We start from the raw sequence: 18380 nt of genomic DNA on the forward strand, positions 1-18380 counted from the left end.
CAAAAATTTTATAAATGCACTGACAACGTCTTCTCCTCTTCGTTCAGCGATAGCCTCATGCCATATAATACCAAAGTGATTGTCATTATTCTTTAAAGAGGCAAAGGTTTCATTGAAAACAACAAGCCTTGATGTAAAAAGGGATTCTTTAACTTTTGGTATTCTCGGTAACAGGAACACCTTTTGCATATCCACCGCATAAACTTTTACAATTGGATTTAATTTATTTTTCATTTTACACTTTTAATTAAACTTTCTGCTTTTAAAGGTCAATAAAAGTCTCGAAAAAAGCTTATTTTAGGTCAATATTAGGTTTTGTAGATTATTTCTGTTAAGAAAAAGGTGAGGGTAATTAAAATACAAGCTTAAATTTTGTAAAAAACGCAATAATAGAAAAAGTGAACAAAAAGTAAGTAAAAAATTACCTCAGCAATGTGCTCTTCTTTTTTAAGTGAAGTTTCTTCGTTATTTGTTTGGCCTAATTCCGAACATGTATCACATTTGTCTGCCTCTATTTCATAAAACCCAATATTTAATGCTTCTACTTCTTTTCTATAAGTTTCATAGCTAACTTTATTTTCAGGATATTTTCGTTATAGTCTTTGTACAAATCCCTTATAGACAATTCAGCTGGCAGGTACTTTCTATTTGGCGCGTGTGCTCTTCTATAATGTGATGGTTTATAGGAATTTATATGGCCTTTAAATGGAGTTTTGCTTTTTTTATTTCCTGGAGTCCGTTTTCCTCTTTGGTCTGCTAATAAGGGAGTTGCTATTTGTGTACCATGAGGATCCTTATTCTTTTTTAACATATAGTCTACCACCATCGTACTATTGTACCCCAAAGTTGTCATAAAAAATTTTTGGCATACTTTTACCTGCTCATCTTCACCGTTTGCGTTAATTTTCGGCAAGGTATATGTTCTAGAAAAATTTTTACGAGTTTCCAGACGCTTACGTTTCGCTTTAGTTTCGTGAATTTGCTTATAAAGCCACATCGTTTGTAAATCCTTATCTAATGACCAAAATCGTGTATGCAAGTCTTTTCTTTTGTCTGAATCAAATGCATTAAGGCATTTTTTAGTCTTGCAGTTGCAGGTGGGAGGCCCGATAGGGTGTTTATTCTTATTTCTTATAACTTTTTCTTTTGAAGTACGTGGTCGTTTTTTATTCAATATTTCGGGTCTATTTTCTTTTACATCTGATTCTGTATCCTCTTGACTATCAGCTTCACCGATCTCTTCTATGTTATCACCTATTTCTTCTATGCTATCACCTATCTCTTCTATGGTATCACCTGTCTCTTCTATATTATTAAAAGTCACGTCTCGTACTTCTAAATCTGAGTCACTATCCATATTGATATTCTGTTGTTCCTCCCTCGAGGGTATATAATCCGGATCTGCAATGTCATCATCCTTGTCCTCAGGATCAAACAGCAGACAACGAGGAGGAGACGCTTCTCTATCATTTTCAATACACAAGCTTGAATTTTTCTCTTGTGAAAACACAAAATTATCCAATAAATTTACATTGGGAAGGCTTGATCTGTTTAAGTCAGAGCTTATGTTTGATATATCGGCAAGAACATTTTCGTCCTAAAATTAAAAGAGCTAATGTTCATTTAGGCCAAAATAGAAACATTAACTGTTGGATAGTCAAAAAAAGACCTTTTTAGTTTTGAATATCGGGTCACATATTTTTATATCCGGTAAAAAATATTAGACCTACCTACCATCGCGATAAAAAAAAACTGGGACAAAACAAACCAACATTAATCCTGGACTATTTTCTTAATTAGTAGGTACTTTGGCTCTTACTTTGGCTTCCAAAACTCTTAAAAATCATTAAAAATAAAAAATAAACACTTTACTTAGATTTACTATTTAAATCTACTTAATTATTAGGTTTTATTTTTATTTACTAAATAAGTATAATCAAATAAAAATAACACAACACACTTAGCAAGTTACTTTTTGATTTAAGAATACCATTAACCATCCTTTTGGTTCTTTCGGAATACATATTATTTTCAAACACAAACTTCAATTGCATAAAAACGTCTGCTAACTCTCGCCGAGAGATTTGGGCAGACTGAATTAAAAAGCGCTCCGATACAAAGGCAAAGTAATGTATATGCGCGAGTACCTTACTTTGCCTTTGAAACGTCACATCAAATTTTAATTATTTTCAATGGCAAAGTAATGTATGTGCATATACACTACTTTGCCTTTGTAAGACAGTTTAAAAAAATATTTGAAAAACTAAAATTTTAAGGTATGAGCCCTTACACTACTTTACCTTTGTAAAATTATTTAAAAATGTCGAGTACCTTCTTTTACCTTGGTTTCACCCTAAAAAATATGCATATACACTAATTTGGCATGGTGCTAATTCCCTAATTTTTTAAGATATCAAGAATCTAAAAAAATGGCATATAGAAAAAAACGAGGAGATTTCGAATATGCAATAATCTTATTTTGCCATTTTTTGCGAGTACCGTCTTTTGCCTTTGCACGGCAGATACCTATAAGTAATTTTAATTCTAACAAATAGGTATAACACAAGAAACTTTAACTCAGTCAACTAAATTTTGATTTAAATTAAAAAAATAAACAAATTCACAAATCAAAAACAGATAATATAAATACATTATATAAATAATAAAATATATACATATAATATATTTTATAATATTCATATTATATATGTATATTATTGATTCAGTCATTTTTTCTGTAAAATTTCTTGTCAATATTTCGTTGTCAATATTTTGCAAAGTTTTTAATGCTTCTTCATTTATTGCAAGGAGATTTTTTGACAACCTTTGCAATTCTACATGCCTTATACGTTTTACAGGGTGAGCTGTTGACTCAGTGATTTTCCTTTTTGGTGCGGCTGTAGAAATATTATTCATTGAAGCCAGAGGCAATTTTCCTTTTTTAGTAAAAGGGTGGTCCAATGAATGGTCAGCCTCAATTCCACAAATATTTGTTTCCTAAAAATAAGCAAAAATTGTATTATTCTAGAGCATTTTGTAAGATTTATACATAATACATTTAAAATACTTAGTGTAATAATTCAATCAACGATTCACCATAGTACCTTCTCCAAAATACCAAACCACACAACTCTAAAAAACTAAAATATTCCTCTATATTGCACTGTTGTAATATACATACACTTACATTACCAAAGCCAAGTTCCACAATATTTACATCCCTCTCTATAGCTTTGGAGCCCATGAGGGCAAGCAACCTGTTTTCTATTTCTGATAATGGAATATAATTAGCACCACCACCACCTGTTCTATTAATTTCTAGTTTTATTTTGGCTGCTTTTGCTTTGGTTTTGCACTTCCAATCAGTTAATGCCTAAAACCAAAAGTCATGCATCCGATTTTTATATTATGTATAATAGGTACTTAATAATATTAGTACAAAAAAGATAAGCACTATTCATACCTACATCCAGATATTATTATTATGTCTAGAAAGGAAATGGGAACTAATGTGGGTATAGGTAAGAAGGTAAGTGGTAAGTACCTATACCTATTTATTAATTTCATATAAAAAACTAAGTAGGTATAATAATGATTATACTACTTTTCTTTACTTTGATAATACTCACCCTTCTCCATTCATCCTTGGTTTTTTCACCAAATCCAAGACTATTTAATTTATGGGCAACATTTTGCCAGAGAGCATGCCCCTTTGTTTTGCCATCAGGGCCATTAAATTTGTTTGTTATTAACTCTGGATTTGCCTCACAGAGTTCTAGCAACATCTGCCAATGTTCGGCACGAACCCTCATAATAAGTACTTAATTGATAAATCAATGTTAAACACCAAAAAAACAAAATTCATGAACTTCACAAAGGCAAAAAAATCAGCTGTCAAATAAAACGTAAACAAATGTATTGAAAACCATACGTCCGGACATCTCGCCTTGAAGCGATTAAACGAGTTGCGTTCTGGCGACTATTTTTGCGCATAGAGTGCCGGTCATGTGGAATCGAATCAATCAGTGGAATTTAAAATTAACCCCTATAAACTGTTTATCTATGGTGGAATTCCATACGACACGGAGTCCGGCTGCAGGTTGACTTGACGACGACGTTCGGTTCTCGCGTCCGGTTGCGCGGGGCGAAGAAAGCGCAGTTGCCACTGTGACCAAAAAATATATGCACGTTCGACATTTAAAGTTCTAACAGCAATGGTAAAAGAAAAAATAAAAATAATGAATAAGTTTTTTTAAATTTCCAATTTTGAAACCAGTGATACTTAATCAATTACCGTTACAAAATATTGAAAATCCTAAAAGATACCTCATAAACGAAATGCTATTAAAAAATAGAGTTGTTTGTGAGAAACATTTTGTTAAAAATAGTAATAAAAGAAAAATATATCGCTAATAGTAATAAAAGAAAAATACTTTTGAAATCTGCTGCACCTGTTTCATGAAAAGATAAGATAACTTATATTTTTTTAACACATAAAATAAAGGTAATTTAACTAAATAAACACGTTTATGCATAACGTAGAAGCCAATTTTTTTATACTTTTTATGTTCAATTTGTCTGCTAATGGAAAATCAAAACACTAAAGGAGAAGTATTTAGGCATTATTAGCTGTAAGTGTAAGCATTATAAATAAAGTTAACACTATGTATTAATGCAATTTGTATAGACCTGACATTAATCTTTGTTCCTTATACTTAAATATTATTATCTATTAATTTAAGTTTTAGATTTAGGTGTTAATTTATTGCCTACTAACTCAAATAGCAGTCCTAACCGTTTGGAAATTCCGGTTTGGAACGTGCCATCTGAAATTCGCACATATGGTAGGTAATATTTATATCTCTTTTAACTTAGCTTTTTATTTTCATTCTATATTATATTTTGAATCGATGACAAAATAACATAACTGTAAATTAAACCACAAAACCTTAAAATTTTATTTTAAAACCAAATTATATATTTTTCTTAATTTTTTGAGTATGAAGAGGATGTTTAACGCACAATGCATCTTGTAATAAATCACTATTTTTAAAGTGAATGACAAAAAGTTATTTAAATAAGCAGGAAACGTTATATAGAAATGAAACTAGGGAATAGCCATATATTCTACCTATGTTTTTATGAAATAAAATCACAAATTAATATCGGTTTTTTTTCAGCACACGATATCAAGACTTATTTCAGAAAAAGAAGCCCAGTAGTCGACCATGATGCAAATGATAATAATGACGATATAAATTTATTCAATTATAGTCTTAAGCGTTTGAGTGAAATAACAACCCCATCAACAACCACAGCGTTTATTAAAAATAAGCTGCGTAAAATTCTTTTAGATAATATATTTAAAAATAAAAGTCCAAGTTTAAAAACGTTTATTAATATGCAACTACCAATACAAAAAAGGAACGTATGGAAAATAACCGAAAAACATTTAGCTCTTTCCATTTATTATAAATTTCCTAGCTGCTACAAATTTTTAAGGAATAATTTACTGTTTTCCTTCCCGTCAGTTCGCACCATTCAGTCATGGTTGAAAGTAAATAATTTAAGAGCAGCTCTCGAGAGTGCACTAACAAAAAAAGTTTTTATAAAAGTAAAACCTATAATTTTATTTTTTTAAATTAACTCACAAGGCTCTTTTGGAGTTTCAAATTTTATTTTTATCATTAAAATTAAATACAAAATAAAAGGAAATATTATTATATTTCCTTTAAATCCCTTTTTCTAATTTGCAATATAATTGCAATAAAACGTGTTAAAGTACTTTTACGTTTTTGTAAAAAACTTTTTTCAATAACATTTATCTTTAAGTAATTAGAGTAAAATGTCTTCGTGATGTTATTATTTTTATGTGAATAAAAATATGCGTTGCTTTAAAATGCTATTGGTGTTTTAATTATTAATCGATTTTAAAGCGCGCTGCGAGGTGGCACCACAAGCCAGTGGTCGAGACGCAAGGGGACAGAAAAATAAAGTGGCACGATTCTTAGCATGGGGTTTACGCATGTTCCCATATTCTCAATCAACGCTTGAACTTTTTATTTTTAAAGTAAGCCCTTCACAATATCACATGTGTGAACCTGAGGCACATATGTATATAGGTCCGCAGCAGATAAATACTCGCATAGCCGAATTCGGTCCTTCATCAATTTCTGCGACAGGCAGCGCACCAGTCGAAACGCTTAATATTTTGCTGTAAAGACGTCGCTATGTTGCCAAACTTAAAACTAAATCTTTGATATATATAAAGCGATTGTATTAATATATATTTTCTAAAAAAATCTATTGCGTAAGCGTTCTGATTAAAAATATAGAATATCATAAATGTTGATACAATATGCGAAACTTTTAAGATGTGCACCTTTTAATTTCCAATAGAATATTTATAGGAAAAAAAGTAGTCTTATCGCGGCTTTTCCTTAGAAAAAAGTGATTTAGTTAGGTACATCTATTTAATATAATTATCGGGCTTATGCAGATTTACTCACCATAGTATAATAACTATAAAAAAGTAAAAACTGTCTAGATTCTTTTATTTAAATAATACACAGGGGTATAAGTATAATATATATTTCAATTTTCTATCATTAAAACAGACAAAAATGCAAACATGCTTTTATTGTAGGTACAGTGTATATTATGAGCTTAAATAACTTAAAAGCAAAACAATATCTATATATAGATAATGTCTCAATATCTATAAAAAAAATCGAGTTTATAACTTTCACTAGAAATATTGAACCGGAGTAATGTTAGCAACGGAATACCAGCAACGGCGGTTGCCGGGTGGTCACGAGTCGCGCGCGATGTCGAAGCGGCGCTTATAAAAATTAATAGTTTATTCAACACATGCAAAACTTTAGATGCATTATAATTTCCATTAGATGCATTTTTTCAACGCAAAAAATTCCTCTTTACTAATTTTGTTATGTCGGCACAATTAAAAAAATTATGAAAAATTTTATCGGAAAAAAATTATTTTAAACTCGATATAAGTCGTTTAAAAAGCAAAAAAAACACCGTTGTTATGGTCGCAATTTGAAGATTTTTTTAAGGATGAGAACTCAATACCTCTACTAACTTACTGGATATACCGTTTGAGAAAGTCAACCAATTTTAAAAAACTATAATTTTTTTACTATGATAAAAGAATAGCCCAAATTCGGGAATTTCGACATTTGAAAGGTAAAAAAAACACCGTTGCTAGGGGTGTAAAAATATGATTTCTTAAATGATTATGTCTGTATATACTTACTATAGATGCTTTTTAAAAAAGCCGACGTATTTTAAAAAACTAGAATTTTTTTAGTTTGAGAAAAGAATAGACCAAATTCGGTATTTTCGACATTTGAAGGGTAAAAAAACACCGTCGCTACGGGTAAAAAATTATGATTTTTTTAAGAATGATAACAGAGTATCTATAGATACTTACTATGTATGTCTTTTCAAAAAGCCGACGTATTTAAAAAAAACTAGAATTTTTTTAGTTTGATAAAAGAATAGACTAAATTCGGTATTTTCGACATTTGAAGGGTAAAAAAACACCGTTGCTACGGGTAAAAAATTATGATTTTTTTAAGAATGATAACAGAGTATCTATAGATACTTACTATGAATGTCTTTTAAAAAAGCCGACGTATTTTAATAAACTAGAATTTTTTTAGTTTGATAAAAGAATAGACTAAATTTGGTATTTTCAACATTTGAAGGGTAAAAAAACACCGTTGCTACGGGTAAAAAATTATGATTTTTTTATGAATGATAACAGAGTATCTATAGACACTTACTGTGTATGTCTTTTGAAAAAGCCGACGTATTTTAAAAAACTAGAATTTTTTTAGTTTGATAAAAGAATAGACCAAATTCGGTATTTTCGACATTTGAAGGGTAAAAAAACACCGTTGCTACGGGTGAAAAATTGAGATTTTTTTAAGAATGATAATAGAGTATCTACGAATTCTTACTATGAATATCTTTTAGAAAAGCCGATGTATTTTAAAAAACCAGAATTTTTTTAGTTTGATAAAAGAATAGACCAAATTCGGTATTTTCGACATTTGAAGGGTAAGAAAACACCGTTGCTATGGGTAAAAAATTATGATTTTTTTAAGAATGATAACAGAGTATCTATAGATACTTACTATGTATGCCTTTTAAAAAAGCCGACGTATTTTAAAAAGGTAGAATTTTTTTAGTTTGATAAAAGAATAGACCAAATTCGGTATTTTCGACATTTGAAGGGTAAAAAAATACCGTTGCTACGGGTAAAAAATTATGATTTTTTTAAGAATGATAACAGAGTATCTATAGATACTTACTGTGTATGTCTTTTAGAAAAGCCGACGTATTTTAAGAAACTAGAATTTTTTTAGTTTGATAAAAGAATAGACCAAATTCGGTATTTTCGACATTTGAAGGGTAAAAAAATACCGTTGCTACGGGTAAAAATTATGATTTTTTTAAGAATGATAACAGAGTATCTATAGATACTTACTATGTATGTCTTTTGAAAAAGCCGATGTATTTTAAAAAACTAGAAATTTTTTAGTTTGATAAAAGAATAGACCAAATTCGGTATTTTCGACATTTGAAGGAAAAAAAAACACCGTTGCTACGGGTAAAAAATTATGATTTTTTTAAGAATGATAATACAGTATCTATAGATACTTACTATGTATGTCTTTTGAAAAAGCCGACGTATTTTAAAAAACTAGACATTTGAAGGGTAAAAAAACACCGTTGCTGCGGGTAAAAAATTATGATTTTTTTAAGAATGATAATACAGTATCTATAGATACTTACTATGTATGTTTTTGAAAAAGTCCACGTATTTTAAAAAGCTAGAATTTTTTTAGTTTGATAAAAGAATAGACCAAATTCGGTATTTTCGACATTTGAAGGGTAAAAAAACACCGTTGCTAGGGGTAAAAAATTATGATTTTTTTAAGAATGATAATCGAGTATCTATAGATACTTATCATAAATGTCGTTTGAAAAAGCCGACGTATTTTAAAAAACTAGAAATTTTTTAGTTTGATAAAAGAATAGACCAAATTCGGTATTTTCGACATTTGAAGGGTAAAAAAAACACCGTTGCTAGGGGTAAAAAATAATGATTTTTTTAAGAATGATAATCGAGTATCTATAGATACTTATCGTATATGTCGTTTGAAAAAGCCGACGTATTTTAAAAAACTAGAATTTTTTTAGTTGGATAAAAGAATAGACCAAATTCGTTATTTTCGACATTTGAAGGGTAAAAAAACACCGTTGCTACGGGTAAAAAATTATGATTTTTTTAAGAATGATAATAAAGTATCTATAGATACTTACTATGTATGTCTTTTCAAAAAGCCGACGTATTTTAAAAAACCAGATTTTTTTTAATATGATAAAAGAATAGACCAAATTGGTATTTTCGACCATTAAAGAATTCATGTGTGTATGTGAGAACTGTTTAAGGCTTAGTATTTTTCTACTTCCTGATACTTTATAGTATGAATCTTTCCTTCGAACTTGCTTGCACCATTTTTCATCAGGTATTTCAATTGTTCTTTTATTTACAGGGCAAGATTTTGTATTTATTTCTAACATTATAGTCTTATGGCAAGACAATACATATTCTCTAACATTTCAACAGAATCCACTACAGGTTTTTTTCGAAGCTCTTTATGCAAGAGATATATATAGTTAAAATAATTTTTTCCTTAGGCATTGCTGGAACGAACTCTAATAATAGGAACAGATAACCAAAGAGGTAGGGAAGAAAAGTAATGTTAAATAATATACGATAACAATGTCGGATTAAAAAAATTATTTAATTTACTAACACCGCCATTGCATATTTGTAGATTAACCATTTCTCGGATTTAAATAAAATATTTAAAAAATAAAATAAAATAAGGATTTTTAAAAAAAAATTGAGTTTTTTGTTTGCTTAGTTTCTTGTGATTCTGTAAATTTTTTTTCCAAATCAGTATTTTATAATAATAGGTGCTTCAATTAAAAAAAAATATTAAATTCCAACAGCTTTTGTTCAGCAAAGGTAAGAGTAAGAATATCAAATTTAGAATCTAATAATATTACAAAATATCCAAACCATTGCACGAAATCTTTAATATTTGCAATATTAAAAGCAGCCGCAACAGTTTTCCCTAACAAAACTTAAATATTATACTAAAATGTTTATTAAATATAATTAAGAAAATTTTCGTAATGTGTTAACAACAAATCTGAGGCGATGTTTATTATATATATAATTAAACCAAAAATCATTAATATATTGTAATAGACTTATTTTGTTAAATAATAAAAATACCGCATGATCAGTTAAAGCCGTATAAAAAATTGGCCATTTTCGGCTATATTTATCAAAAAAAAATGTAAATTTATTGAACCCGTTTGAATTGTTACATAATCACGCCAGGATCAAATTATTTTAAAAACTGGAGATACGCATTCATTTCCCTCTTTAGCGAACCCTACTCTTACTCCTACCATATAATACAAAATTATGTTTTCAAAAAAAATCGCTTTGCTATCTGAAACATGATAGGATGTTGGAAAATAATACCAGTGGCATCTAAATGTAAAATGACCTTTCTGGTTGGATTTCCGAATAGAGGATATTAAGAAGTCATTTTGTTTTTTGCTGAAAATATATACAGTAAGATGTTTGCCAGTAAACTGAATATACTCAAGATGATGATACCCATTAAACATCAAAGCGATTATCAGATTTGCGATCAAGTTGTGATAAAAATTTCGCCGTAATATTTTTACAGAGCCTATCACTTTTATTTGCCTGCAAATTTCTTGTCAAATTGAAAATATTATTAGGTTTTAAAATATTTTTAATTTTTATTTAAAAAGAAGTCCGATTCCTAAAACGAGTCCCTAATAAAGTTCTTTCAGTTCCCTACTTGCCTAGTCAAATAATTAGCATGTTTAAAATTAAAATTAGATCTAAACACATTAGAAATATAATTTGAGCATTCTTCTTTGTAATTTCTTAAATGACAAACTAGTTTAAAAGTTTCACAATAATAATGGCCACAATAACCATAAACTCCTATGTGTATTTTCTGATGGGTACGACTTTACAAAAAACAAATAAGTATTATAACTTTTTTTAGTTCTTTCTTTTAAGTAATATGCGTACTGACGCTCTATAAATTTAACAATATTAGTTCTAAAATCTTTATTTAGCTTTAAATTGTGTTATTATGATCTCAAAAGAAGCTTTACAATTATTACACTTATTATATAAAAATTTCCTTTTTTTTTTAGGACTTTGGCGTCTCACAACAACATTAATTGAACCACTAGGTAATAAGATATTAGAAACGTTTTCTTTTTATTAAATAAACTACCAACAGTATCTGACATGTGTAATTCATTAAAAGAATTAGTAAGAGAAGCAAATAGAAATTAAAATAAACAAAAATATGTTAAATTAATAATTAGTAACTAAAAATAGTAGAGTAAATAGTAAAACAAAAGAAAATAAAACAAATTTACGTAAATTAAAAACAAAAGTTATAATAAAGCGTTAGTTATAGAATAAACCCAATGAACACCCGTGTCGGCATCCTTTATTGTTGTTACACACAAACGCATTGCCCTAAACCTTAAACATTACGCAATTGCATCAGTTGTCACTTTTTCGCACAGACGCATGGAATAACTTATTAACAGGATCTGAACGATTTGCATGTTTGGTGTAAGCATCTCAAACACAAAAAAAATGTGGTCAAATTCAAATTCTGGACAAAAAAAATTCTACTGCGTACACACGCAAAAATTTAAAAAAGAACTTAAAACAGAAAATTTAATTTTATATTCAGAAAATTATACCTGGAGCAAAGGTATTTTATACCTTTACGTGCTAAATCTAGCAAAATTAGTTCATTCTTTCATCAGTAGAAATTAATTCTAGTTTTTCAAAATATGCTGTGTTGGCTTTTATGACATACAAAAGGTAGATATTAAATTATCAGCCCTAAAAAAACCTAATTTTCACTCACAGCAAAAGTGTTTCTTTACCCTCTTAAACAGTTTATTCATTACTCATATAACTTACATGTTGAATTAGAATTCCTAAAAATATTAATCCTATACGCAACGGTGTATTTTTACCCTTCAAATGTCGAAAATACCGAATTTGGTCTATTCTTTTATCAAACTAAAAAAATTCTAGTTTTTTAAAATACGTCGGCTTTTTTAAAAGACATACATAGTAAGAATCTATAGATACTCTATTATCATTCTTAAAAAAAGTCTCCATTTTTTACCCCTAGCAACGGTGTTTTTTTACCCTTCAAATGTCGAAAATACCGAATTTAGTCTATTCTTTTATCAAACTAAAAAAATTCTAGTTTTTTAAAATACGTCGCCTTTTTCAAAAGACATACATAGTAAGTATCTATAGATACTGTATTATCATTCTTAAAAAAATCATAATTTTTTACTCCTAGCAACGGTGTTTTTTTACCCTTCAAATGTCGAAAATACCGAATTTAGTCTATTCTTTTATCAAACTAAAAAATTTCTAGTTTTTTAAAATACGTCGGCTTTTTCAAACGACATATATGATAAGTATCTATAGATACTCGATTATCATTCTTAAAAAAATCATAATTTTTTACCCCTAGCAACGGTGTTTTTTTACCCTTCAAATGTCGAAAATACCAAATTTGGTCTATTCTTTTATCAAACTAAAAAATTTCTAGTTTTTTAAAATACGTCGGCTTTTTCAAACGACATATATGATTGGTATCTATAGATACTTGATTATCATTCTTAAGCAAATCATAATTTTTTACCCCTAGCAACGGTGTTTTTTTACCCTTCAAATGTCGAAAATACCGAATTTGGTCTATTCTTTTATCAAACTAAAAAATTTCTAGTTTTTTAAAATACGTCGGCTTTTTCGAAAGACATACATAGTAAGTATCTATAGATAGTCTGTTATCATTCTTAAAAAAATGATAATTTTTTACCCGTAGCAACGGTGTTTTTTTACCCTTCAAATATCGAAAATACCGAATTTGGTCTATTCTTTAATCAAACTAAAAAAATTCTAGTTTTTTAAAATACGTCGGCTTTTTCAAAAGACATACATAGTAAGTATCTATAGATACTGTATTATCATTCTTAAAAAAATCATAATTTTTTACCCGCAGCAACGGTGTTTTTTTACCCTTCAAATGTCGAAAATACCGAATTTGGTCTATTCTTTTTTCAAACTAAATAAATTCTAGTTTTTTAAAATACGTCGGCTTTTTCAAAAGACATACATAGTAAGTATCTATAGATACTGTATTATCATTCTTAAAAAAATCATAATTTTTTACCCCTAGCAATGGTGTTTTTTTACCCTTCAAATGTCGAATATACCGAATTTGGACTATTCTTTTATCAAACTAAAATAATTCTAGTTTTTTAAAATACGTCGACTTTTTCAAACGACATATACGATAAGTATCTATAGATACTCGATTATCATTCTTAAAAAAATCATAATTTTTTACCCGTAGCAACGGTGTTTTCTTACCCTTCAAATGTCGAAAATACCGAATTTGGTCTATTCTTTTATCAAACTAAAAAAATTCTAGTTTTTTAAAATACGTCGGCTTTGTCAAAAGACATACATAGTAAGTATTTATAGATACTCTATTATCATTTTTAAAAAAATCTCAACTTTTCACCCCTAGCAACGGTGTTTTTTTACCCTTCAAATGTCGAAAATACCGAATTTGGTCTATTCTTTTATCAAACTAAATAAATTCTAGTTTCTTAAAATACGTCGGCTTTTTCAAAAGACATACATAGTGAGTATCTATACATACTGTATTATCATTCTTAAAAAAATCATATTTTTTTACCCCTAGCACCGGTGTTTTTTTACCCTTCAAATGTCGAAAACACCGAATTTGGTCTATTCTTTTAACAAACTAAAAAAATTGTAGTTTTTTAAAATACGTCGGCTTTTTCAAAAGACATACATAGTAAGTATCTACAGATACTGTATTACCATTCTTAAAAAAATCATAATTTTTTACCCCTAGCAATGGTGTTTTTTTACCCTTCAAATGTCGAATATACCGAATTTGGACTCTTCTTTTATCATAGTAAAATTATTATAGTTTTTTAAAATACGTCGGCTTTTTTAAAAGGCATCTATAGTAAGTATATACAGACATAATCCCTTAAAAAATCATATTTTTACAGCCCTAGCAACGGTGTTTTTTTACCTTTCAAATGTCGAAATTCTCGAATTTCGTCTATTCATTTATCATAGTAAAAAAATTATAGTTTTTTTAAATTGTTTGACTTTTTCAAACGGTATATCCAGTAAGTTAGTAGAGATATTGAATTCTCATCCCTAAAAAAATCCTTAAATTGTGACCATAACAACGGTGTTTTTTTTGCTTTTTAAACGACTTAAATCGAGTTTAAAATAATTTTTTTCATAATTTTTTTAATTGTGCCGACATAACAAAATTAGTAAAGAGGATTTTTTGCGTTGAGAAAATGCATCTAATGGAAATTATAATGCATCTAAAGTTTTGCATGTGTCGAATAAACTATTAATTTTCATAAGCGCCGCTTCGACATCGCGCGCGACTCGTGACCGCCCGGCAACCGCCGTTGCTGGTATTCCGTTGCTAACATTACTCCGGTGATTTTCTTACCTGTAAATATTTGTTTGCTTGTCCCTTCTCCCCCAAATCGTTGGTACTTTGCCCTGGTCGTAATTTAAATAGTAAGTAGTAGTCGCATTGAATAGAAAATTTAGAGAATAACCCCAATGCACAGTGTGCATATATTTTATATTTTGCAGAATGCCGTTACTTTACTTTATATTTTAATAAAATAATACCGCAATTATTTTAACTCAACATTATCGAGTGCAGTTTCCTCTTTTACCCGTTTTTTATCTGCCTGCAGGTTAATAGAAAAATTAGAGAATAAAATGATGGCGAGTTCTGCTTGCTTTTATAGGCGTTGAGTACCATGCTAACGGATTCCTGCCCTTAGAGCAACCCGCGTCCCGCTTATCGCTTAACATTCCATTCCCACGGGGATTTGACAAATCCGGTACCTGCTTTTTACCCTCTTTACGAAATCTTGTGGTTTTTCTTGCATTTTAACATTTTTTTAGAAACAAATGTTTTTAGTACACCTACTTATAAATGTTATGAATTCCACTATGTGGTTATTACGCGGGTTACGTCTAAAAATTTCTTTATATATATATATTTAATTATAAGAATAATTTCCAACATTTTCTTTTCGTCACTTTCCTTATAAATATGTGTATTTTTTCTTGAACCTGCAGTGTAAACGGGCTTACCGCTTATATCACCTCTTAATTGGCCACTTACATATTTGGCTGGGAAATTTTCAAAATTTATTTTTTTTTTGTATTTTTATTAGTCCCGGATGAGACCTACCTACGAAAATCCTTTACGCCATTTTAAAGTGCCACTTATAGTTCGGCCACAATATACAGAGGAAAATTCACCATTTCCCAACTTTCCATAAGCCACCTTTCAAAAATTTCCCATTTCGGTTTTTTTTTCCACGCTTAAAGGAACACCAAGCTCTGTGACAAGGTCTTATACAACTACATTCTAAAACGCACCGTTTCCAAGTAATTTCCATTGAACTCCGCGTCTTTCGAATCTTAACTTTTCCTGTACCATGACTTACAAGTACAAGTACACAACAATACAATTTTTTTTACACCCTGTATCTTGAAAATGCTGCATTTTCAGACCCATGTTTATAAGAACTTTTTGTCATTATTGTTTGACAAGAAATCACCTTCTAAAATATGCATGTCCATCTATTTTTCGAACACCTTTATGTAACAAATTATTCACTATGAGTTACAGAATCATAGGTATGATTAATATTTCGTTACTTTGATCATACAGGTAATAACGTGGTAGATAGGATGTTTAATATTATGTTTAAAGAATAATCTCTGTTGAATCAAGATTTCCCAAATGAAGTAGAGATTAAGTTGTTTTATTTTGGTGCTTTCCAGTTAGTTTACTATACTAGTTCTTCCGAAGGCAAACACTTATACAAAAATATTAAAAACCATTTCCCATTCAATCTCAGATATAAATGTTTATTTAAATTTAATTATTTGTACGGTACCTACTATAATAATTCAACGCGCCAAAACAGTTTCATTGGCATACAAAATAACGATGGCATACAAACATAACGATATTCAAGCAAGTCCAGCTGTTTAATTAAAATGTGAGGGTTCCTTCTCCCTTGCTGTTCCAAAACACAATTAATGTGATTTGTCTGGAGTGCGTGGTACAGGTACACTGACTTCGTGACTTCAGTATTCAGGTATCGTACCCCGATGCGATGTAGCGACGTTGACAAGTTTAATATGACGCCTTCCTTGACTTCATAATACTTCATATAGAAATGTGGTACAAGAAATTCCGATTACTACCGATACGCTCGAACCGCGTAGGATTTACGAGTTCGGCGTGCTTCGTTAAATTAGGACAAACTATTTTTAGGACTAATTCCGCCATCTCCTAAAAAGCACCCTATTCCCGCCGGTGATCGTGTATGTTCGGAGAAAAATTCGGTCGTTTGACGTGAATGACAAGAATAACGACACGAATTTTCCCGCTTTTTTTGCGTTTGTTGGCTGGTTGTTTACTTTCGTAAAAAAGCTCCAATTAATTTCATCGATTATTGCGATTATTGTGATTATACTGAACTTCCCTTTGTTTCTTTGTGAAATATTGACCATATTGTTGCTTATAGTGTTTTAAAATAATACCTGAAAAGCTATATTAATTCCAATTCATCGATTTTAGCTGTAAAGATCGATGGCACCTACTCAAAACCATCAGAATCAGGACCAAACTATCAACAAAAATATGTGCCACTTATGCAGCAAAATGTTTTCTTCCGTTTCAGCTAAGAACAAACATATTAAGGTTATAGTAATTCTGCAGTTTAGCGGCTTTTGTCAAAACTAACGAAAAATGATCGGGTTTTTTGCAAAATGGGTAGATTTCGATATATATTTTTCACTAAGAGTGGCGGAAAGCTAAAATTTATCACGAAGAGGGTGTTATCACGCACTAAATCATTCACTATAGGACACGATTAATCATTAGAATAACCTTGTATTCCATTAGTTTTGTCAACAAATAGGTGACAACTGACTCTGAGGTTAGGTGTGGTGTTGCCAGTTCTGTTGTCAACTACGTTTTATCACTCTGCAGCTAAAGCCTTGTCTCCAGTCTGGCTGACTCATGAGTGCTTTCTCTAAAGTGGAAAATTCACTCTGTTTTTCTTTAGTCACATGAAATGTTAGGTATTATGCATAAAATAAAATAATATAATTTCACAAAAATTGTTTTTACCTTTTCTTGTAACTAAGTCCGTCATTTGCGTGCAACAAAAATACCGCAAAGACACCCATAATGTATTTATATATTGGTAATTTTTAGATTTTGGTCCGAATTAAAAATAATATGATTCTGCAGTTTAGCGGCTTTCATCAAATTTAGCGTATTTTCATCGGTTTTTTTAATGGTTTAATTTTACCTGAAAAAAATTATTAAAGTGGCGGAAGGTATATTTTGCAAATATTTTCTTTATAAACAATGTGAAGTACTTACAAATGAAGGTAAACTGATTTATTTAATATTTTTGCTGTTTTTTTTGCATCAATTCGATGACGCTATCTGTCAAATGGGTTGTCGACTCTGGGAGTATGTGTGCAGTGTTTCGGTTCGTTCCGTTCGCTTACTAAATGTTTGAAAACAACTTTTTGCCTAATTGTTTTCAAACATTTAGTAATTATCAGCATTCCTAATGTACTTTACTTTGTTTTTTTTTTTAAACAATACAATTTTTTTTAATACTTTCCTTATTTTGAATCTACTGTTAAAAATGATTTTTCCGAATTTCAGTACTTTGTCATGTCACAAATCGCCGAATTACCAAAATCTTGTTCGGGGTGCACGATGAAATAACGTAAATTTTTGAGTATGTCTGAAGATCAAACTTTTAAATATTTGTACAATCACGGTGTACTACTTCTACCATCGAAAAAATGCCCGAAATGCTTGCAATAGTGTACTTTAACTAAAGATTTATTTTGGAGACGCCAGCGTATTATCAAAGGGAATAAAAAAATAAAAATTCTTAAATGTAATTTCAAAAAAAGTATCAGAGAAGGGACATTTTTTGATAAATCGCATTTGTCCATTTATGATATGACTCAATTTGCAGCCAACACCCTTGACAATAATCCTCCAAAGCATGATTTTTTAATGAATGAATTTGACTTGTCGGACCAC

The 18380-nt window shown here is 29.7% G+C and overlaps 1 protein-coding gene and 1 long non-coding RNA gene across 2 annotated transcripts in view; both read right to left on the bottom strand.

Annotated features, from left to right (window-relative positions):
• LOC126738371 (brain-specific homeobox protein) overlaps positions 1-18380 on the bottom strand; it is a 114601-nt gene that overhangs the window by 32896 nt on the left and 63325 nt on the right. The window lies entirely within an intron of this gene.
• On the bottom strand, positions 11406-17784 carry LOC126738373 (uncharacterized). The gene is made up of 3 exons (XR_007661311.1): positions 17697-17784; positions 17439-17622; positions 11406-11751 (listed from the first exon to the last, which is right to left on the bottom strand). It is a non-coding gene; the product is annotated as an uncharacterized LOC126738373 (long non-coding RNA).

Source organism: Anthonomus grandis, chromosome 7 (assembly GCF_022605725.1).
Source record: "Anthonomus grandis grandis chromosome 7, icAntGran1.3, whole genome shotgun sequence".
Lineage (NCBI taxonomy): Eukaryota > Metazoa > Arthropoda > Insecta > Coleoptera > Curculionidae > Anthonomus > Anthonomus grandis.